The sequence below is a fragment of the Globicephala melas genome, chromosome 11, assembly GCF_963455315.2.
Source record: "Globicephala melas chromosome 11, mGloMel1.2, whole genome shotgun sequence".
Taxonomy (NCBI): Eukaryota; Metazoa; Chordata; class Mammalia; order Artiodactyla; family Delphinidae; genus Globicephala; species Globicephala melas.
Genome location: NC_083324.2, coordinates 12,738,060 through 12,763,038, shown reverse-complemented (window position 1 = coordinate 12,763,038; position 24,979 = coordinate 12,738,060).

The following is a 24,979-nucleotide window of genomic DNA, read 5'->3' as shown; positions in this document are numbered from 1 at the left end:
GGGGCGGGGGGAGACTAGACTTCAAGCTCTAGTGTTCAGCTTCAGCGTTATGCTGATACCACCTTCTCCCACCCCCAAAGGTTCTGACAGCCAACCAATTCTTGGTTCAGTCCACCCCTGAGTGAAGGGACACAATTCAGGGCTAGCTTTCAGGTACAAATGTCGAGTGAAGAAAAATCTTCAGTGTTTTGAGACTGACATCGGACCTCAGACGTCTCTGGCTGAGTTGTAACAGCAGAGGAGTAAAGTCTTCGTAAGGATGGATAAAGAAAGGAGAGGCCTGGAGACTTGTAACTTCCGTTCTTTGAGTGTCAAATTTGCAAAAGAAAAATAATCTCTGAGGAGCTCCCCTTTGAATTGGATGATTTCAAGCATGACCTGAGAATCAGGCACACAATTAGCAATATGAGTCACGGTCCGGAGTGAAATTCCCTTGGTGAGGGGGTGACATTCCTCTTCCAGAGCACTTGGCAGCTCAGACAAAACTGTCTGCTGCGTCTGAGGCCGCCTCCTCCTGGGAGATGATATACCAATATGCCTGATAATATCTTTCGGTGTGATAGGCCACATGTTTAAAAACAAGAGTTAAAAATATACAGCACCTCACTATGAGAAAAACGAAATCACATAAGTCCTAATCTACTTGTTCAGGAAAACATGGCTAAAATAGACTATCTGCATTACTTTTGATAGCCTCTTCCTTTGGAGGGCAAACTTACTATAGTTTAGAGTTTCATCAGAGCGTTCAAAAGGAGTCAGATAAACCTGTAGGCCAGATTTTGTGGGGTTTTTTTTTTTAACATCTTTACGTGGTTTTGTTTTTAATAATTTTTTCCCCTTTACATAAACAAAAAATTATCTTTATGGCTCTCTGGAGAGTAACTGACCTGTAGATAAGTTGTTTTGTTTAGTTTTGTTTTATAGTCTCAAGAAAAGTTCTGAGAAATATTTTCAGCCAAAGGGAAGAGCAGCTTGGTTTTTACACTGACACATTGGGGATGGTTAACGTAAGGGGTGCTGCAGTAAGCTCCTACAGTGAACCGGAGTTCATATTCTCCAAGAATTCTCCAAAGTATATGATGATTGGTTGGATGTCTGAGTATATTCTCCAAAGTATATGATTGGTTGGATGTCTGAGTATATTCTCCAAAGTATATGATTGGTTGGTTGTCTGAGTCTTTAAGGCTGTGTTCTTGGGGTTGTGGCATTGGTGAATTGCAGTGCACCTAATGCAAAGTTCCCCTGACTGGATCTCTACAGGAGCTTCTCTTTTTTCCCCATGATGCACAATGAGATGAGACCAAGGGATATATAGGGATCCGAGTCCTATTGCTTTGTCTCACAATACTCAGAAAGTGCTAGAACAACCATGCAAAAGGACAAACATTGCTCCCGTGATGTTCAATGTTATTTTGTTAAATTCTCTCAGAATTTCATGCTTAGAAAAACCCAACACTCCTTTGAACTGCTGTTAGAGTATGAGAGCACTGCAGCATTTTGTATTTCCCTTTTTGCATTGGTTGCCAGGAAGCTCAGAAGTTGCTATGTGCTCTGTCTTAGTTGCATTAACCTCCATTTTCTGTATGGTTTTTCTCTCCCAAGACATCTTTATTTCATTGATTTTGCTCTTTACTTTTTCTTTGTTTTTAATCATTCTATCTGTGTCTTTCACTATAAGCAGCTAGAAATAAGTACACAGAACACATTTATTCTACTGCAGGATATTTAACCTGGTATATTTTTGTTGCTGGTGTTCTTCAGAGCAATGGTTTTCATATTGGGGGATACTCTTTTTCAGAGTCCATTCTTAGGTATATTACCAGGGGTAGTAATGAAGGGAATACTTGGTATGTGTGCTTCCAAAGAGGTTCCTTGAATTTTACATCAAGCTCCTCTACCCAGACTGAGAGCTATTGGGGAAGAGCAATATTTTAAAACTTCACCGTGATATGTTCTGATCGAATAGGTCTGGCATAGGATCCAGAAATGTGCAGTTAAAATTTGTCTTAAAGGAATGTTCACATGGCAGATCTGAAACACTGTTAGGAAGACTCTGAGAAGCAGTGACTAATCACAGTTAAACAAAACTGTGGGGCCGGGTGGAGACTAACTTCATTCTACAGGTCAAGGTCAAATGCCAATTTCATTCCCATAGAATATTCCCTGTCTCAATGGAATTGAAAGGCAGGTGACCTGGCATCTAGTCTCTGCTCTGCCTAGCATCTTGGTGACCTGAGGAGTCCATTTAAAGCGCACAACTCTCAGTCACGTCGTTTGTATAAAATTGGTGAGCCTGTGATGAAAAGGACTCTTTCCACCCACAAAACGCAATGGTTCTTCACCAGCATGCAGGGAGACGGCGAATTTAGAAACAGGAGGAATTTTAGTGCCACCAGATAAGCCATGTGCTGTGAGAATGATGGGGAAAGACTTTTCTGTAAAAAGTCAGTATGGCTTGGTTTTCTGCCAGGGAAGCGCACAGCCACTTTTGTTCTCAGCATTATATATGGGAAAAGTGAATTCACAAGTTGTGCAAAATGGTTGTTTCATCAACAGGAGTTGGAAGCCAAATGCAATTGTTAAATATTCACAATGGATAAAACAGATCTGTACGCTTCATTTTTCTTGGAATAAGTAATCCTGGCTGAAAGAGATCCCTGGAAGGCACTGAGCAGCTGGTAGGGTGACTAGATGAACACGCTCTGTCTCTTTCCTTCTATACTCATTTCACCTGGGAGATAACTATTTCCCCACCTCTGAAGATGAATATTCCTTTGTAGCAATGACCACTTGAAATTAATGAGTTCAAAATCCCGTGTCTCTCTTGGAAGCAGTTATGTCCAAGACTAATTACCTTCAGTGTAAAAAATACCTTTATTTTTTTTTTTTAGTAACAAACTCCTTTTTCCTTTGCTGTACCTTAGAGTACAGCACATTTTAAACAGAGGAAATGTAATTAAATTAGAACTCGTGGTGGAAAGCAGTGGCGGCTGATAATAATTGCTTTTCAGAACACACTATAATTATTTCAAAGCATCACAGTCAACTTAGAAGGCTCGCTTTGTCTGGACTAGAGCTGCTTTGATGAAGACACTATGCCTTCATGAGTCTAGGTTTTCTTAAACTTAACTAAACTGTTTTTTTTTAATGATTATATTAATAATTACAGTACCATGATGCTATTTTATGGACACTGGAAGATAAAATTCAAATTCCCCTTCTGCCTATTTGTTAAAGTTGTAACCACAAAATGTACACAATTTTTGCTCATTAACTGTTTGATAAGCCCTTGAAATTCTACAACCAATGAAAATACCTTTTTCATTTGGTACCTCCCATGTAGTATTTAATACATTAAATCGAGGCGTAAGAGGGATTTTGTTAATACCCTGATAAACCACTAGTTTTTGCTCACCCTGTTTCCTCTACCTGGAACGTCTCCCCTTTTTTTCTGATTCCATGAGTAAAATTCTACGTTACGCTTCAAGTCCCAGATTAAATGCCATCTGTTATGGAATGAATGAATTCTCCCTAAAATTCATATGTTGAAATTCTAACATCTAATATGATGGTATTAGTAGGTAGGCCTGTGGAGGTAATTAGGTCATGAGGGTGGAGCCCGCATGAATGGGATTAGTGCCCTTAATAAAATAAGAGCTTGCTTCCTCCCTCTCTGTTCTCTACCACGTGAGGACAGAATGAAAAGATGGGCATCTGTAAACCAGGAAGAGGGACTTCACCAAGAACTCGACCATGTTGGCACCCTGATCATGGGCTTTCAGCCTCCAGTGCTGTGAGAAATCAATGTTTGTTGTTTACACCACCCAGTCTATGGTATTCTGTTATAACAGCCCAAGCTCACTGCAACACCACCTCTTCCACAAAGTCTTCCTTGATTGCCACAAGAGGAGTGCATCGTTCCAAATTCAAGATCCAAGAGCTTAAGTTTTCTTATCTACAGTACAGTGATCACAGGGATGTATTGACCATAAAATGAGTTAACATTTGTGGAATCTGAAAGGATACTGTTATCACCATTATGAACCTTTCTCTGCTTACCTCTTTAGATGCTGCCAGCTTAAAGACATGGTATACAACACAAGTCAGCTAAACATTGGAGTCATCAGGGCACAATTTTCACCTCTAAGCAGTGGGTGCTAATTAATTATGTGCAGAATGGTATTTTGTGTCTGAAAGAAAGCACTGGGGTCCTGAGGTAAACATATTATGCTGCTGTGTGACCTTGGGAAAGTCCCTTTACTTTTCTGGTTTTCAATTTTCTTTTGTACACAACGAGTTTATCAAACTAAAATTTCATTAAGATTATTTTTGCCTCCAGTACTCTATGAGTATAATTACAGGTGGTGCAAACCTTAAAACTGTGCCCAAGATATTTATAGCATGAAGACTAATTGACATCCTACCTAATCATGCAAACAGAGATCAAATTTCTTCTATGCAATTACCGTTTCTGGCTTCGTAAAGACAAAAAAAAAGCAAAATTTCATTACCTTACCATGCCATGCAAAGTTGATCAGTTTTGTGAAATATGCCAGGTAACTAATAACTGGAGGTGGAATGTTCCATCTCATTGTCGTAGCATCATCTTGACAAAATTGCAGAGTCCCTCCCCTTTGGCAGAGAACATACTGGAATGTTTGCTGGTTCTATGGAGGGTAGAAAAAAGTAAACTCAGTGATAGATCAAATAATGACTAACATTATTATCTTTATTATTATTATTTATAATAATAGCACTAGCAGTAAAGTGTTAACGTTTGCTGGGCCAGTACTCTGGGCTGGGCACTATGCTGTGATCCATATGGATTATATCATGTATATAATTCCACCCATTGAATCCCACTCAATTCCACCCATAATACCTATCGAATTCCACTCAATTCTGACACTATGTACTACCTGGAGACAGCATCAGATCCCACAGGTTAAGGGCTCAGTCCTACAAGACTGCCTTTCCCCACTTCAGATGCTAATCACAAGTTCAGGTTGTCACCTGTGCTTCTGACCAACTGGGTACAGATTTGAAGTTCCAATGCCCCCCTCCCTGAATTTTATTCATTTGCTAGAGTGACTCACAGAACTCAGAGAAACATTTTGCTTACTAGATTACTAGTTTATTGTAAAAAGGTATAACTCAGAAACAGCCAAATGGAAGAAATGCATAGGGCTAGGTAGGGGGAAAGGGCGTGGAGCTTTCATGCCCTCTGAAGGCACTGCTCTCCTAGAATCTCCAACCTGGAAGCTCTCTGAACCCTGTCCTTTTGGGGTTTTATGGAGGCTTCATTACATATGCATGACTGATTAACTAATTGGCTGTTGGCGATTGATTCAATCACCAGCCCTTTTCCCCTTCCCGGGGGTAGGAGGTTGGGAGGGTGGGACTGAAAGCTCAAACCTTCTAATCACATGGTTGTGTCCCCTGCCAACCAGCACCCCTCCTCAGGTGCGTTCCAAAACTCAACTCATAACCTAAGAAGAGACATCTTTATCACTTCCAAACTTATGAAATTCCAATGGTTTTAGGAGCTCTGTGCCAGAAATGGGGATGAAGACCAAATATATATTTCTCATTATAAATCATGGTATCACGATGGCTACCAATACTTAAACTACAGAAGCAATCCTACCAGTGGGAAACTGTTGCTGCTGAGTCCCCTGCATGCCTGTCCCTTGGCCCTAAGCTGCTGTGGCTCCTCCTATGGGTCCCCCTTACACTTTCCCCTTTCCCAGTATCTCCTCAAGACCTAGAAATAAAGGGTTGTAAATACCTGTCACAGGGGGCAAGTCCAGGACCCTGCCCCAGGGTTTAGGCTAGTATTCAATGTGACTGGTTGTTGCCCATGCCATGACTGCGAATTTAAAAAAATATTACTCTTGGTCAACACGATTATGTGTCAGTGTGTTAGATATATTTAGGGCTGAGGGTTTGTGTTTTATGTTTTGTGGGGGGAATGGGGGTGGATGGGATGGGAGACTGTTTTAGTCTGTTTGGGCTGCTATAACAAAAACACCATGGATTAGGTGGCTTAAACAAAAAACATTTATTTCTCACAGTTTGGGTGCCTGGGAATTCCAAAATCATGGTGCTGGCAGATTTGGTGTCAGGTGAGGGCCCTATCCCTGGTTCACAGCCTTTTCATTGTGTCCTCACCTGGCAGAAGGGATGAGGGAGCTCTCTGGGGTCTCCTTTATAAGAGCACTATCCCCATTCATGAGGATCCACCCTCACCTGCTAAATACCTCTCAAAAACCCTACCTCCTAATGCCACCACGATGGCATTAGGATTTCAACATACGAATCCTGGGGAAGACACAAACTTTCAGACTGCAGTACCATCCGGAGGCCCCACCTCCTAAGACCATCACGCTGGGAGTTAGTATTTCAACATATGAATTTGGGGGGACACATTCAGTCCATAACAGAGACTTCCTGAAGCACTGACCTGGCAAATAAATGTTAAAAACGATGAATTTGTGGCCCTTCAATATCACCATTTTAAACACCATTCTCCAATAAAAGCAACTAAGGGCTCTTTGGCGAACTGGCTGATTCCAGGACTGGGGCAGGGAAAAAAGAAGATGAATCTGGAGCATCTTGGAGTGCCAGATAGTGAGGAAGGGCTCAAAAAACAAAACAAAACAAGAAGGATGGGGCATATCGAAACGGTACATACTGAAAGAGCTCTGAATGGCTAAAGTTGGACCAACGTGAGCGTCAAATAAATGACAGTTTTAGATTATAACCCAAAGTACAAAATAAATATCCATGAGCCCACCCTGATATAGATGCATGAACAAATAAAACAGGGAGAAACGATGACTCTTCTGTACGGAAGAATTCCAATTAATAAATGTAAGCGGAATGAAATAGAAAATCATCCTTGGCACACCAGAGTAACAGCTGCTTCTGGGAAGATACCCTGATGGATGCTAACATTCATGGGTGAAAGTTTAAGCAGGAAGAGAGTATTTGCATAGTTTCAAAGGATCTCCTCTAAGTATTTAGCAATAGCAAAGGGAAAAAAGTAACTTTATATTTAAGAAATCTGGCAAACTGTCTTAGACAAGTGACCAAGTTAACATCACCCATAATACCTATCGATGATCACGTACCCCCTGATTTGATACAGAAAGAAGCACATCGCCTGTGTGGTATCCCTTCCAAGAATGCACATCCCCAATTTAATAGTGAAGAAACATCAGACAAATACAAATTGAGGGACTTTCTCTAAAACAACTGTCAGTACTGTTCAAAAGTGACAAGGTCATGAAGACAAGGAAAGAAAAAGAAGTTGTCACAGATAAAAGGAGACTAAGGAAACGTGCCAACTAAATGTGATTTGGGATCCTAACTGAATCCTGGAACAGAAAAAGGTCAATTGTAGAAAACTAGTGAGACCCAAATAAATTCCACAGTTTAATTAATAGCAGTGTAGAAGTTTCCTTTCTTAGATTTGATCAGTGTTTTACAGTTATGTAAGGGGTTAACAGAAGGGGAAGCTGAGAATGTGGGAACTCTGCATTATTTTTGCAACTTTTTTCTAAGTCTAAAATTATCTCAAAATAAAAAGTTTTGAAAAATGAATTTAAGAACCAAAACCCAGGAGAATTTTCTACATTATGGCATCTAAAAAAACCCATTTCTCCCCTTTCATGAAACTTATGGAATTGTGTATGGAATTTATCAAAATAAGCACGAAGTTTGAAGAAAAATTAAACCATCAACATCTTTTAACTTAAAAATATTTATTTAACCAATCGTTATGGATCTCCTACTATGAACTAAGTAATGTGCTCTCCTGAGTATACACTTTCCTTTATAATGTATAACTTTCACTTCAAAATCTTTCTTTCTGACATATGTAGTGGAATATTCTAGATATAAGCCTATCTGTTTTCTCTGGAGAAATTGTTTCTGGTCAGCTTGTGCCACCAAATATGCCCTGGGTGGCTGTTGGTGGCTTTTTGGTCTCCCTGTATTACCCTGGATGCCACTGGTTATGTGAGGGTTCAGGAAATTTTTGCTGTATTCCACTCTGGAAAAATAAATTTTAGTGCCTATGAGTTCCCTCAGTAAATAAATGAGACTATGCTATCACACCAGTCAGCTTGGGAAACGTGAGGCTTAGCTGGTCTCTCACCTCACAGGAGAAAGGAACCAGGAACGAAATCTTGACAGGGTGCTATCAAAGTGTCTCTCCCACACCCCACCAGGAACTCAGCCACTTCAACATGATGTGACTTGATTTATGGCTGCTGGACTATAGCTTCAATTATGTAAGTAACATGGGATGGGAAAATCAATCTAACCTGATAATTTTGCTCATGGATAATATTTCAAATGCACAGTTTGATGAGAGGATTACGTAGCATCTTGTAGGGTGTAACAGGAACATAATTATGGGACCTTACAGTGGCTGCAGCTCAGTCAGTTGATATGACATAGCCTCAACTTTTCTCTATCAATTTCTTCTGAATGCTTCAGCTTAAGTGTTTACCTGCCTCAAACTTTGGACTGCGGATTAGAAAAATTAAGGCCCACTTGATAGATTTGATGGCAGTGAACTGAGGATTAATAACCAACCAAAAACCCGAAAGAGCCAAGAGAAAAGGAAGGGATGCTTGAATATGAGGTCTTACAGGACTGGGAAATGTTTGTGGATGTAATAATTGTGATAATAATGATGATTTATTTTAAAAAGCAGCTATATCTGTGAATCTGCTTCATTTTTGTTATTATATTCACTAGTTTGTTGCATATTTAGAGGACAAGCTAGTGGTTACCTTTGGGGGTAGGGGGCAGTGTAGGGTTGGGGGAGTAGAGGTAGAAACTATTGGGTATAAGACAGGCTCAAAGGCGTGTGCTACAACATGGAGAATACAGCCAATATTTCGTAGTAACTGTAAATGGAAAGTAACCCATAAAATTGTACGCAAATAAAAAATTTTAAAAACGACAACCAATGAAAGAGAGAAAAAGGCAGCTAGAATTTATACATCCATATATATATATACACACACACACACACACACATATATATGCTGAAGGTGAGTAAGTTATGTAGGGGAGAAAAACAGCAGAGAAATAAATACAAGATATTTGCTTTTGGGGAATGAATATGGGTAAGATGATAATGTGTAGCCTGAATATATCTGTGGGCCTCACATGGCCCAGTATTTACACAAAGTTGCATTCTAAGAAGCACAGTCTTGGCACTGTAGGGTATTTAAAAGAAACCCCAATCCTTACTTGTGCCTCCTGAGAAACATTAAAGGAACCCCACTCATACTGATCAGCAACACTTCCCCAACATCCTCCCTATACTTATACCAAATCACCAAACACTCTTAAGCCTAAGTTCAAGGGCTTTTCTTCCACTATTCTTATTCTTTTTTTTCCCAGTTCTTTATTATGTAGGTCCATTCTACTAGTTGTCCACTTGCCCCTGATCTGCTTCTTGTAATTTTAATGTGTCCTTGGGAGGACGTGAGCTCAGGGTCTTCCTACTCTGCCATCTTGGCCACACCGCCCTCTAATCTTCTTATTGCTTGTGATTGTGTTTCATAAAAGATTAGGAAACTGGAGTCATTAAGACTCTCTTAGTGGGTAGATGATGATGGGGGAAGTTGTGTGTGGGGGGGGGGGAGGGGGCACTGGGAACAACCCCATGGTACTGAAGCACCACAGAGAAAGTTGTGGCTTGTTCCAGTCTCACCCTGGAAGTGAGCAGAACCCCTTTTTCCATGAAGAGGTTTCTCCTTTCCCACCACACAGTGGCTTTGTAGCCATGCCCTCCATTACAGAAAGAGGTTTTCTCAGACTTAAAACTTGAGAAATTCAAGCAAGGAGCCAACTTGTCATTGTTACCCACGGGCAATTCAGGCACAAGGGGCCCCTAGGTAGCACCAATCTTGTTCTTGCTAAGCAGCTGTCTCCTCAGCCAGCCCTCTTCCCCACAAAAGTTTCATAAAAGCTTTTTATTACGTAATTATACTTCTGTGCTTTGTAGTTGTGAGGTAACTCACAATTAGCATATTTAATTAGGAAATTAGGTGCTATAATCACAATATGGAACAAAAATTTGTCATGAAGTTTTAGTTCATAAACACAGGGATTTTTTTCTTTAAGAGGGGAAAAAAACCCCCACAAAATCAATGTTAACTTTCTGTTTTGGCAGATAATGAGATTTAATTTATGTGTGCTAAAAGGGAGCATTCCATCTGTTTTCCAGATGGATCCTGCCTTCCCCTTTAGCTGGGAATGAGTCATTCTGGAATGTAACTCTCCCTTCAGTCACTACCTGGGCTGTGCTGGGTTTTCTCTCTAGGGTAGACCTTGAGCCGATTTTCCTTGGAACATGTGGTGTAGAGGGTTGATGCTCAACGGATCCAGTTCACTGTTCAGGATATGTTTAGTGTGCTCTACTGTGTGTTAGGTGCTCTGAGGTGATGAAGATGAAGTGAACCAACTTAGATGGGAGACCAGCTTCTAAATACACTGGGCACTGATACAGGGACATAGAAAATGGTGTGGGAACATAGAAGAGAGAGTGCCTAATCATGAGGGCAAGATAGCCACTTTATATGGTATTTCCCAGGAATAAAAATCTGTGTTTGAACCAACCAACCAAGGATGCAAAGAACCTGTTCACATACACTATATGTCCTACACCATAGTTCTTAACGTGGAGTCCAAGGACCCTCCTATAGATTTTAGGAGCAGGCTTGATTTTCTCCTGGGCCTGCCTTCATTCTATCGGAGAACAGGTGATGAGTTTACCTATCTTGTGACATGTAGGATATGAAATTATAGGTAAAATTTTATGAATTTGCATTTTTTCTGGAGAAAATGTACATGACTTTATCTCTATTTATATGCATATACTCAGTGGTGTCTGTGACCCACAAAATATTAAAGTTACTGATCTATATTATAAATATATACACATATATATATATTAATTTCCCAAATATTGTCTAGAGGATAGACAGAGGGACACAACTCCCACTTTCAAGCTATCAGGGTAGACAAAGAAATAAGGAATGGCACTGATAGTCAGTTAACCAAAGATATATGGTCCTTTTCCACAAGTAGCATTGCTGCTAGGAAGCAGCGGCCGTGTCAGGGATATTTCACAATCCTTCTTGCTTCCAGGTGTAGCCGCATGATGACTTCTTGACGATAGAATGGGAATGATGTGATGTGTGTCATTTTCAAGCTAAGTCAAGAACTAGGTCCAAAAATAAAAAAAGAACTGGGTCTAATTTCTTCAGTCTCTTTTTTCTCTTCTGCAATGACTGTGGAAGATGGCAAAGCCACAAGATGGAAGGAGCCCGGGTTCCTGAATCCCAAGTGGAAGCCTGCTTTGTTGAATATCTGCACTGGTCAGGTTCAAGAGACTGTGGTTTAAGCCAAAAAAAAGCATGTATTCTAATGTCCATTAACATTTTTGTGTTTATATATTATAGAAACTAAGATTTACTTATGATACAAAAGCCAAGTTCAACAGAATGTGATAAGTGACACAGAAGTGTTAAATGCAATGGGATACTAGAAAAGGAGTGGTGAGGAAAATTAAAGAAACATCCAAACTGAGACAAAACATAAGCAACACCTTAATGAGGAGTGGATACCAAGGGGAAGGGCCCATGGAAGATCAAAGGGGTTGGCAGAAAAGTGGGTGATGGAAGGTGAGCATTTCAAGCACAGGGAACAACACATGCAAAGCCCTGGAGATGACGGTGAGTAGGGATTGGCTGAAAGTAGCTCAGTGTGACTGGAGTGGAGGATGGGATACGGGTGGGGGTAAGAGAAATCTGCAAGGTCTAGATCCTGAAGGAGATTAGACTTGATCCAAAGGGCAAGATAACGGTTTTAATCAGATTTGGGTTTTTGACAGATAATTCTGGTTGCTGTGTGAAAGATGAAGGGAGCAAGATGAAAACAGGGTGGTCACTACATAGGCAATATTCTAATCCTGATACGTAGGGACGGTGGTCCAAACTAATGAAGAGGCAATGGGAAGAGAGAGAAGTGGCAGGAAGAATGGTGACTAGATAAGGAAGAAAAAGAATCTGGAGCCAGAGATAAATGTCGATATGAGAGTGGAAGGGGCGGAGGACTTCGAATACATGATAATGCTGCCACCCTTGGTTTTGCTATTAGGTTGGTATATGGTTTTTATCTCTGTAGGTTTAGTTTTACCTGCAAAATTGATGATAAAAACTAGTTTGCAGGGTTTTAGTCAGGATTAAATGCGACCCTGCCTGTGGTAGTGTTTTATAATTCCACAGTGCTTTATAAAGGAAAGGCTCTGACCTACAGATAGATTCCACACAACAACAGTCCAATTCTCTTTGCCTCAGGAATCTAAGGATTGGAGTCTTGTTAAGACCGTTTACAAGTGGAATTTTAGAGGGTCCACATGGAGAAGGATCACTTTCTACTCTGATGGATCAACCTCACATGTATTGTGGCGTCTCCCCCAACGAGCCCACCATTTCCCTCGAAGTAAGTTGTTTCTAGGTGCCTCATTTTTCCTTAACTAGATGACATCTGGGGATATGACATGCCTGGATGTCTTTGAGGTCATCATATCTTCCAGAACAGCCCCGGACACCGTGCATTTGCAGCTTCCTTGAACTACACTTCCGTCTCAGTCTTCTGGTTACTAATGGTAGTAAGACGTTCTCCATGATGGAGATCAGTGTTCCTAAGTCTCCTCATTTCTACCAAAGGCACTGAGGCCTGTAGATAGTTGAACAATAGAGAGTGGCCTTTCCTTCCTCAAATTAATTTGTATAAGGTCTCTTTGTGAGCATAGGGTGGAAACACACTTGAATCTCAATAAATATTTCCTCTGTGGCTCCTACTACCACACAATGCATCGATAATGTGGTTCTTTTCCTTGATTCCTGATACCAGCTGGGCTCACTGTACTATATTTGACAATTTAATGATCAAGACACTGAGTTCATTAAAACAAAAACAAAACAGAACAGCTCTACATTTAGCTAGTAAGATCTAGATACTGAAGTCTGACTTGTAGAAACACTTGCCATTTTCCTACACATCTGGATCTCAGAGGTATTTCAAAGAACTTCTCTCTTCAACCAGATTGACAAAGCATTTTGGGGACCAAAAGAAACCTGATTCAAGCAATTATTCTTACATGTACTTTCCAAGTCTTGGCCGGTCTTGGAGGGTGGCAAGTCATTGTTTATAGGAGAATGAATCTTTGATTGAAGTATCTTTGGGTCAAAGATAAAAAGGAGCAGTTCATACAACACGGCAGCTGGTATGACAAACCGCATAAAACAACGATTTGCAACGAGTATAGATGTATCATCAGTGCTTTTGGAATCCTAAACCTCTCATTTGATGGTGCCATCTAAGATGTGTGATGGAGTGTATTGTGACACCTAACTTGTGTGATAAAATGTGTGATGGAGTGTATTGTGACACCTAACTTGTGTGATAAAATGTGTGATAGAGCGTGTTGTGACACCTAACTTACTTATACTCAGATGGCGGCATGGATGATGTTCCTCATTGGTGTTTGCAGTTCATCAAACGTCTGCCATTCTCCTGTGATGATACATGATTTCAAAAGGGAAAGGGAGGATACAGCGTGAAATATAATGGAGACTGGGGCTGCCGCTTTGAATGTGCCACCTGCACCTTCAAGGGGGCAGCCCCATGTGGATGGTACTGGAGTCCAGGCCGGGCAGCCCTCTCAGAGGGTGGCTCTGCCTCATTCTGCCTCACAGCTTGGCAGTAAAGCCTTCTGCACGTGATGGGCACTGCAGTGGGCTGTGGTTTTACCTGCTCAGTGTATAGTCCCATCTCCCTTCTGGTAACAGAACCCCCTTTCCTTTTGAGAAGCTCCTTCATCAGTACAGGTGGTCTTTGTGAGACTGTCAATCACAGTGCCCCTCTTCCAACACTGGGACTGGAGTGGGTGTGTAGACCAGCCTGGGCCAGTCAGTGTACTTCCCTCTGGAAATGGTGACTCGCTCAAGAACAGACCTGTGGCCAAAGTCAGACCAATCAGATTCCATGTTCAAACCTGACTAAATCAGGCAGAGAGACAGCTTGCTCTCGGTTTTGGCTCACAAGTTGGGAACACATAGGCCAGGGCTCTCAGAGACACAAGAGAGACACGACACAGAGAGAGCATCAGAGAGCATTCACACTCCGAATCCCCGCAGCTGAGAACTAAATCCACACTTGGACTCCCCAGGTATAAATACTAATACATTTCATTCCCTCCACTTCTTCAGGCAGCTGGTTTGAGTTGGGTTTCTGTCACTCAAAACACAGAGTTCTCATACAGTTGTTAAACAAATGCAATTTCAATGAAGGGATCAATGAAACATTTCCATGTCTCACTGTATTGTGACCCATGTCTAGGCACGACTCATGATAGATTTCTGATTCTAGAGTATACAAAATGATTGCTCCTAGCATTTTTTTTTTTTTTTTTTTGCAAGAGGAATAAAAATCATGTTAGGGTGGAGTCAGCCAAGAGCCCATTTTTTTCCATGTGTGGAAGGAGATTGTTTTTCAGTGTTAGAGCTAGGATGTCACCGTCTATCACTGCCATAACAGCCCGGTTGTATACAGCAATTTCCTCTTGGACAAAGGCAGAAAGAGGTGACTTTAAAGGTGAAGAGTTGTCGTGGAGAAAAATAATCCTTTTCTACACTTGTATCCCGCCCTCCATTTCAAGACTCCATTTCCTATCACTTTTTTTTTAAAATAATAGCTTTATTAAGATAGATTTCACATACTGTGTAATTCACACAGTTAAAGTGTATAATCCAATGGTTTTTAGCATATTTACAGAGTTGTGCACAGTTCACCACTATCAATTTTAGACTGTTTTAATCACCCCCAAAAGACCCTTTAGCAGGTATCCTCCAGCTCTCCCCTCTCCTCAACCCTAGGTACCCACTCGTCTGCTTTCTGTCTCTTTGGATTTGCCTATCCTGCAATTTCATGTAAATGGAACTGCACAAGATGTGATCTTTTGTGACTGACTTCTTTTACTTAGCATCATATTTTCAAGGCTCATCCACTCAGGCATTCATTCCTTTTTGTGGCAGAATAATATTCTATTGTATAGATATACCATGTTTGTTTATTTACTCATTTGCTGATGGACATTTGGGTCGTGACCACCTTGGGACTATTAATGAATAAACTGCTACAAACATTCCTGTACAATGTTTGTGTGGACATATGTTTTCATTTCGCTTATGTATGTTCCTAGGAATGGAAATGCTGGGTCATATGGTAATTCTATTTTTAACTTCTTGAGAAGCTGCCATACTGTTTCCAAACTGGCTGCACCATTTTGCATTCCCACCAGTGGGGGGGGTGTGAGGCTTCCAATTTCTCCACATCCTTGCTAGTATTTACATCTCTCTGATTATAGCCATCCTAGCGGGTGTCAAGTGGTATCTCACTGTGATGTTGATTTGCATTTCCCTGATGGCTAATTAGGTTGAGCATCCTTTCATCTGTTTGGTGACCATTTTTTTCTCTTCTTTGGAGAAATGTCTATTCAGATCATTAGCCCGTTTTTAAACTGAGTGGTGTCACTTCAATAGCAGTGGCAAGGTACTTTGGTGAACAGAACTTGGCCTCAGGTTTTGGAATGACCGAGTGCTGGGAAATGCACTCTGTATGATCAATGGAACCAGGAAAATGAATGTGGATGGGGACAGAGCAAAGAGAAGACAAGCATTTTATCCCCAGCCTGAGGCTGGGGTAGGGGAGGGGGCAAGGGCCAATATTTCAACTTTCAGGATTCAGTGTGCATGTCACCTCCTCAGAGAGGTCTACCTTGATTGCTTTTAGAGAGATCCTATGAATTATGTTTCATATTAGGCCGATTTTTTGTTTCCTTCCTAACATCCTTATGATATAATTATTTGACTAGTCTGCTTCCATTTATTTCTTTGTTTGTTTCTTTATTTTTAACTCTGTCTCCCAGGTCTTTGAGGGCAAAGTTCACATCTGTCTAATTACTGCTGTGTTCTCAGCAGCTACCTTGGTGCCTGGCATAGCGCCTTTGCTCAAATATTTCTTGAAAGGAAAACAGCTCACGTTATAAGATATAGTCATTACGTTAGCGTATCTTCCTCAAATATTGGGGAAAACTTTACAAAATAGTCTCTACTAAAAGACTAACTTTCAGACAAACTCACTCCTGTCCCATGTTTAACATTTACGTAGTAGAATCAACAACTGTAATGTATTCCCAATGTTCACGCTTGAAAACTGTGAAGTGTACTACACAGTCTTCACATATTCCTCATGCAAAGAAAAGTTTAGCTGAGATAGGCTCCTCCTACCCATGGTCCATTATTCATGGACCAAAAGGATTTTATTAACAAGGCCACGTTATCTATGTTATAATCCTACCATACGGGGCCCACCTGTGATGGAATTTAAAGACCACCCCATCCCTCCAAAGGCTCCACCCTTTGTTCTGATTCCACGTTAAGGAAAAATGTTCTTTGGAATGAGACTAACACATCTCATCTTACGTAGGCACAAGTTCTGAATTTCACTCTGCTACTGAAGCATCATTTTCATGTCATTTCTTATATTAGTCATGCTTGTGTAGAATAAATATTTGAAAAATAGTCAGAAATAGGACAAGACATTCCAGACTGGGCTATGAGGAATTTTCAAAATTATGAGTGCTTTTTAATGCCTGTTCATCTATTTACCATGTTGCAGAACTCTAGGAAAATGGAAGGGCCTTTTTCTTCCTTCTCCACGACCCTCCCTCCTGAGCATTCAGGTTCCCTGCTGGTGGCTGATTGGATACTGAGGAAGAGGGAGTATCTAGGTTCATTCTCAGGTGAGTGGATGGGTACCAGTGCCATGTTTAGAGTCAAAGTAGTGTGCAAGGTGGCACTGAAAGCCAGTCCTTCTGGGTTTAAATCCTGACACTGACACTACTACTGTGTATCTTAGGGCAAGTTACTCACTATGTCTTTGCCTCCATTTCTTAATCTGTAAAATCAGGACAGTAATAGCCCACACCTCATAGAATTAATGGAAGGATTAAATGACTGAACATACACAAAGCACTTGGAACTGCACTGGAAGAGAGAGTTTATAATTATTTGCTTTCTTCTTCTTTCCTCCTCCTCCTTCATCTTTGTTCATAGCCCCATCATCATATTCGAGAATGTAGGAAGAGGAAGAATTCAGGGGAAGTTAGGTCAACTGTTGACAAGTTCCACTTGGGATATGCTCCTTTGGGGTGCCTGTGGGGCATCTAGTTAGGGACAAATGGAGAAACTGGCCAGGACCTGCTGATGTTGTTTTGGAACCATGTGTACATAGGTGACAGATGGATGCATGGGACTGGATAAGAGCACACAGGTAGAGCAGGTGGAGGGAGAAGAGAAAGGGAGATATGGGCAGTGCCTTAAAAGGGAATACAAAGGAAGAGGATCCAGTTACCCCATGCTAGGTAGACATAAAGTGGGAAGATACTAAGGATGGGGCTGTGTTGGAACTTAAGGGAGGAGGAAAAGGTTTAACAAAGGGAGCAGTCCATAATACTAAATGCCCTAGAAAGTTCAAATAATATAGGCGACTAAGGAGTCTACTGATTGAATAATTAGCAGGTCACTGGTAACATTTACCAGAGCACAGAACATAGAAATGGCTGAAATAAAGTTGGAGGCCATGACTTGATACATAATTATATAATATCCTCTGGTAGGAAAGAAAGTAAACAGTTGATGCTAAGAATCTGGGGAGCTGAGTCCTGCCTTGGTACCTCTTTTCCACCAAGGCTGTTCAGGCAACAAGCTTACATCCAAGGAAGAATAATTCACAGAATGGGGAATAAGGTAAGAGCTTAGTAGTTACTTGGCAAATGCTGAATCCCAAGGGGTGGCCTTTTTTAAAAAAATAAATTTATTTATTTATTATTTATTTTTGGCTGTGTTGGGTCTTCATTGCTTCACGTGGGCTTTCTCTAGTTGCGGCAAGTGGAGGCTGCTCTTCCTTGCGGTGTGTGGGCTTCTCATTGTGGTGGCTTCTCTTGTTGTGGGGCACAGGACCTATGCACTTGGTCTTCGATAGTTGTGGCTCACATGTTCTACAGCACAGGCTCAGTAGTTATGGTGCATGTGCTTAGCTGCTCCGTGGCATGTGGGATGTTCCCGGACCAGGGTTCGAACCCGGTTCCCCTGCATTGGCAGGCGGATTCTTAACCACTGTGCCGCCGGGGAAGTCCTGGGGAAGGCCTTTTTGATGAATACAAATCGGAACATGAATCTGAACATCTGGCCTCGTCCTTGGACTTGAGCTTCTCATCTCTATCATATGGAAGCGGGAACTTAAAAAGGTGGTGGTAAGAATATCCTCCCAGAACTGGGACAGGAAGTCAAAAGAAAAGTGGAGCATGGTTGCATTTCTGGCAAGGCACAGGTATCCTGCTGCTATGGACTGAATCGTGTTCTCTCAAATTCATCTGTTGAAGCCCTAACTCCCCAATGTGATAGTATTTGGAGATGGACCTGTGGGAAATAATTTGGTTAGATGAGGGTGGGGCCCTTATTATGGGATTAATATCCTTATAAGAAGACAATAGAGGGCTTATTCTCTCTTGCTCTCTCTGCCATGTGAGGACAGATATCTACAAGCCAGGAAGAGAGCTCTCACCAGGAAGTGAGTCAGCTAGCACCTTGACTGTAGACCTTCCTGTCTCCAGAACTGGGAGAAATAAATGTCTGTTGATTAAGCCAGCAAGTCTACGGTATTTTGTTATAGCAGCCCAAGCAGACTAAGACACCTGCTCGCTAGTAAAATATGGCCCCATGAACACCGCACATGAACATTCCTCCTCTGTGGGCTTCCTCCTCTTAGCATTCCCTCATGGTTTTGCCATATGGAGAGTCCTGGAAATGTAAGATGAGGGGCCCAGCTGTGCCCCTCCTTCTTCTGGCTATTTGACTGAGCTGAGGTTGGGGGTTACCAGGCTATATATGCCAGAGAACGTGATTTCCATATCTGGCATATGATCTACAAAAACAATACTTTCTTGATCTTTTAAGAAGAGTTCATAATGACTGAACACTTGGAGCTTATTATGCTCTTCATAGAACAGCATGAAATATTGATACATTTAATTCCAGGAACGACACCACACAGAAAATGAGACTGTATTGTATGTCACAATATAAAATCATAACCACAAACACACATCCATAAAAAAGCATGCTGTTGAATTAAGAGTGATTGGTTGTTTGCCGTAACTTTTGCTTTCTACTTATTCATTTGATTTGTTATCAGCTAGCACTCACCAGCAGATGAGCAGTAGCAGATGCAGAAAGCCTAGGAAATTTTGCCAAGGAAAAGCTTAAAATTGAGAAAATTTTATCCATTAAGTTATACTTTCTGAAAATTGCAAAAACCCAGCAATTATTCCAATTTAGCGATGGAACACATCTGTTTTGCGCAGACTGAAAATCCCTAAGCTGGTTCCTAAAATTTCATACTACAAATTGTCCTATCCTACAAAGGCCATGACTTGTCTGTTAACAGACTCTTTTCTGTTTGTGGGGTGTGGAAGGTGGTTAAAGGCTAAACACGCCGTTCTTGCTTCCACACATAGAACCCTGGACTTGAACAGACCCAGCTGGCAAGGAGATTCTCCATTTGATCACCACAAGGGTCATCACCAGCTTGGACTTAGGGAGAAAGGGCAAATAGTAACCATGAAGGTGAGCCCGTCAATCTAATTTTGGATGAGACCTGGTCTCAGGAGGTGGCCCAACTGAAGGACACCTGTCACATTAAGCTTCCCCAATCTAGACTCAGCAGTTTAAAAGTATCTGGCATTAAAGATGATCTCATCACTTCCAGTGGTTCCTGTTGAGATATTTATTGAGCATGTTCATCATACCAGGCACTGTTGAAACAGAAGTGCACACTAATCCTACAATTACTTTTATTACCTCATTAATGGCTTAGTGTGAACCCACTTATCAGAAAAAACTCCTCTACAAAGGGTAGAGAGGAAAAGGTGGGAAAGAGAAAAACTGCTGAACACTTAGAAGTTGGAGATAATTGTGATATAGATTAATCAGAACTTTTGGGTGTAAGTAACAGGAGATAACCTGATCAATTTTAAGATACTGTCTTTTCAAAGAACTAGCTTTTGCTTTGGTTGATTTTCTCTATTTTAATTTTCAATTTTATTGATATCACCTTTAATTTTTATTATTGCTTTTCTTCTGCTTGCTTTAGGAATAATTACTCTTCTTTCTCTAGTTCCCTAAGGTCACTAGATTGATTGATACTGCTGTTCACATCATCTATATCCTTACTGATTTTCTGCCTGCTAGATCTATCAATTACTGACAGAAGAGTGTTGAAGTCTCCACTATAATAATAAATTTGTCTATTTCTCCTTTCAGTTTTATCAGTTTTCGCCTCATGTATTTTGACACTCTTGTTAGGTGCATACACAGTAAGGACTGTTATGTCTTCTTGGAGAATTGTCTCTTTTATCATTACGTAATGCGCCATTTGTCCCTGATAATTTCCTTGTTCAAAAATCTGCTTCGTTTGGAAATAATATGGCTATTCCAGATTTTTAAAAATTAGTATCAGTATAGAATATCATTTTACTTTTAACTTATCTAAGTCTTTACAGTTAAAGTGGGTTTCTTGTAGATAACATATAGTTGGGTCTTGTTTGGTTTGTTTTTAATCCACTGTAACAATCTCTGTTTTTAATTGGCATAATTAAACCATTCATATTTAAAGTGGTTATTCATATAATTTCTATCATGTTTTCAACAGCTCTTTATTCATTGTATTTATTCTTTGATACCTACCCCTACCTCCTATTGCCGTTTTTTTCTGCCTTCTCTGCATTTAATTGAGCATTTAATATGACCCCATCTTATTTCTTGTTTAGAATATTAATTAAACTTTTTAAAAAGCACTTTTAGTGGTGGCCATAGAATTTACAATATACATTTTTATAGTCTTAAAAAAAATCTTGGTGAAACATACATAACACAAATTTACAATTTTAACCATTTTTACATGTACATTTACACTGTTATCTAAGCATCACCACTATCTCCAGAACTTTTCAATCTTCCCAAACTGAAGCTTTGCACTCATTATACAATATACAGTTTAAATTAATATGACTTCACCTTAAGTAACATTATATTCGTTTTTGCAATTCAGGTACATTGTAACAGAGTATTCCGAATTCATCCCTCCTGTCTTATGTGATGTTGCTGGCATTCATTTCACTGATCCACAGGCTATAATTACAAATATGTTATTACTCTTATTTCTTTACAGTTATCTTTTAGATCAATTAAGAGTAAGAAAAATATTTTGTTTTATTTTACCTTCACTTATTCCTTTTCTGAAGCTCTTCCTTTCTTTATGTATACTCAAGTTTTCAAGACATTATTTTCCTTCTCTCTCTCTGAAGAACTTTTTTACTATTTTTTGCAGGGCAGGTCTGCTGCTTACAAATTCCCTGTTTTTGTTTGTCTGCAAAAGTCTCTCTATAACCTTTATTTTTGCACGATTAATTTTGCTGGATATAAAATGATAGGTTCGTAGGTCAGTTTTTTTCCACCACTTTTAATATTTCACTTCATGCTCTAGCTTGCATGATTTCTAACAAGTAGTATGCTTTAATTCCTATCTGTTTTCCTCTACAGTTAAGGTATTGTGTTACTCTGACTTCTTCCAAGATTTCTCTTTGCCTTTGGATTTCTGCAGTTTGTATATGTTATACGTAAGCATAGTTTTTAAGTATGTATCCTATTTGGTGTTTTCTCAGCTTCCTGGATCTCTGGTTTGGTGTCTGTCATTAATTTTGGAAAGTTTTCAGTCATTATTCAAATATCTCTTTTGCTTCCTTCTCTTTTCTGATATTCCAATTATATGTATCTTATACACTTTGAAATTGTCCCGAAGTTCTTGGATTTTTTTTTTTTTTTTTTTTTTTGCCATACACGAGCCTCTCACTGTTGTGGCCTCTCCGGCTGCGGAGCACAGGCTCCGGATGTGCAGGCTCAGTGGCCATGGTTCATGGGCCCAGCCACTCCGCGGCATGTGGGATCTTCCCGGATCGGGGCACGAACCCTCTTCCCCTGCATCGGCAGGCAGACTCTCAACCACTGTGCCACCAGGGAAGCCCTCTTGGATTTTTTTGTTCATTTGTTTTCTGCTATTTTTTTTTTCTGCCTTTCAGTTTGGTTTCTGTTGATCTATCTGTAAGCTCATGGAGTCTTTCCTCGAATGTGTCAAGTCCATGAAGGCATTCTTCATCCCTGTTACAGTGTTTTTGGTTTCTAGCATTTCACATTGATCTTCTCATAGAATTACCATCTACTATACCCACCTGTTCTTACACATAGTCTATTTTTTTCCATTAGTGTCCACATCATGTTAATCATACATCTTAAGTATCCTATCTGCTAACTCCTACATATATGTCATATGTGAGTCTGTTTCCAACAATTACTTTGTTTCTTCAGACTACCTTTTTTCCTTGCTTTTGGCTTGTCTTATAAATGGTGGTTGAAAGCAAGACATTATATCAAGTAATGAAATTTGAGATAAACAGGACTTTAGCATGAGGATTTATGGTAATATGGCTAGGAATGGAACTGTGTTTAATGTTTGTCGTAGTTACAGGTGACAGAAGCTTCAAATTTCTCGAGTGTCATCGTTCTTGTCTCCTCTCTAGATTTTGGGCTTCCCCAAGTATACTTCCTCAGAAAGAGTCTGCATCTTGTAGCTCTTTCAGCTACAATCTACTATTATTATACTGAGGCTCTGTTGGTGTGGTACTAATGTAGGGAAAGGGGAGCATTATAATCTGATGAAATCTCAGTGTTTTAGTGGCCTGAATCTTGGGCTTGTCACCTTCACAAGTGTTCCTCGAGTGGTATAACTTTACCCACATGCTTCTTACTCCCTTCCTTGCCTGCAGCATTTGCTATTGATTTCCCTGAAGCCCTGACCCCTGGTGAGTGCCCCCCCTGCTCCAGCCTCCACATTTCCTCAGAGGACAGACAGGAAGGCTTGAGGTGCTAGAAATGGAGGAACGTCCTTCCCCTACTGGCATAAGACTCTGGCAAAATCTTTTTCCTGGAGAGTAGATCTTTGTTACAGAGAAGGTTCTGGGTGAATTTTACTATGATTACTTTCCCGCTGCCCCTTCCAGAGCCATGAGTGGCTCATTCTGGGAACTTCAGACTGAGAATCTAGTGGGGTTCCTGGGGGTGATGATCATGGAAGAATGGGTTCTCCAAAGCCTGTTGGTCCTTGGGACTTTCAATAAAAGTCAAAGAAAATTAATTGATTTTCAGTTTGTCAAGTTTTTTCTTGTTGTTAGGATGGGAAGCTATCTCCCAGCTCTTTACATGTCAGAGCTGATACCAGAAGTCTCTATCAAGAAATGAGGACATATTTATTTACCTATACAACAAATTCATGGGCAGGGCAGAGATAAAGCTTCCCTCAGGAATGAATAGGACTAAGGCCTTGAATGCTGCCAAGACTGCTTCTTTACATTTTGACTCTCTCTATTACAGCCTAACTCTTTACTATTGCTGATCGCTGACCTGTTTTCTCCATGGCTGCAGGCAGCTCTATACTCATACCCTAACAGCTCTTTTACCACACAAGCAAAGAACCTTCCTTTTCAGCTTCAAATTAAAAAGAAAAATCTGCCAAAGGACTGTGAATGGCTAACCTTGCTTCACATGCCCATACTCTGGACCAATCACTTTGACTGAGGAGGGGAAGGACTGCGATTGCCCCAGCCCGGACTATGTATACACCCTTGGGGCCCCATAAATGGAACCATTACCAGAAAAGACAATGGAGGTTCTTCCTAGGCACGAAGACAAGCGTTTTAGAAGCGAGAATGTAGAAGAAAGAAGGACAAATAATCCATGCCTAGGAAGGGGAAATAGGGCATAACTCAATGAAGGCAAAATTTGCCCACTTCATAATTTCATGTACTTGGAAATCCTTTTTAATGCTTTCTGATGTTTATGAGAAGGGATGATGTGAAGCCTTGCTTCTTACAGTCCTTTGGTGAAGTGGATAACTAAGTCTGTTACTCTGACAATACATTTAAACTGAGTTATTTTGACAACGGATTTCCATTATCTATTTCATCTAGTTGCAAACTGTCAGAATAAATCTCATGAAGGGGGAAGATCAAAGCTGCTTTGTTTTATTAGCCAGTTTTATATTCCATGAATTCTTAGATTTGACATGGTTTAATACACAACTCAGGACAGAGGTGTAAGGTGGTGATTTCCACTGTAACCTCCTACACCCCCAAATCTCACAAAAGTAAAAACACCCTAAAATGACAATTCCTGGCAGTTCAGTCTGAATGAGATTGTCATATTTTGATTCATTTGTTTGCTCGTTCAAGTTTGTTCTGAAATGGCCTGAATCTACAGGAAAAACTTCAAAAAAGGGACCCAAGTTTCAATAAAACTTTCTGAAAAAATATTTAGAAGGGGTATAAGAGCTCTTTCTGTTAAACCCAACTTCAACTCATGTAAGCCAAAAGGATATTTATAGCCTCACATTAAAAAGAATCCACGGATGGCAGGGAGGGGGCTAAATCGAGGGGTTTAAATGTCACTGGGACCTGCTCTTGTTCCATCCGTTGGCTTTGCTCTTCGTAATGGGCTCCGTTCTAATTTATTTCCTTATGAGTTGATGTCCAGTGGAAGAGAAAGCATGCCTCTCTCTCACAACCCCACCAAATCTAAAGCTTACAGCTCACTGGTTAGACTGAGTCACATACTCAAACCACAATGCATCACTGTGCCAGGCGATGATGGCTCTAACTGGTGAGGCAGGACTAAGGATGGTGGAGCCAGCATTTGTAGACTATGAACTCAAGTAA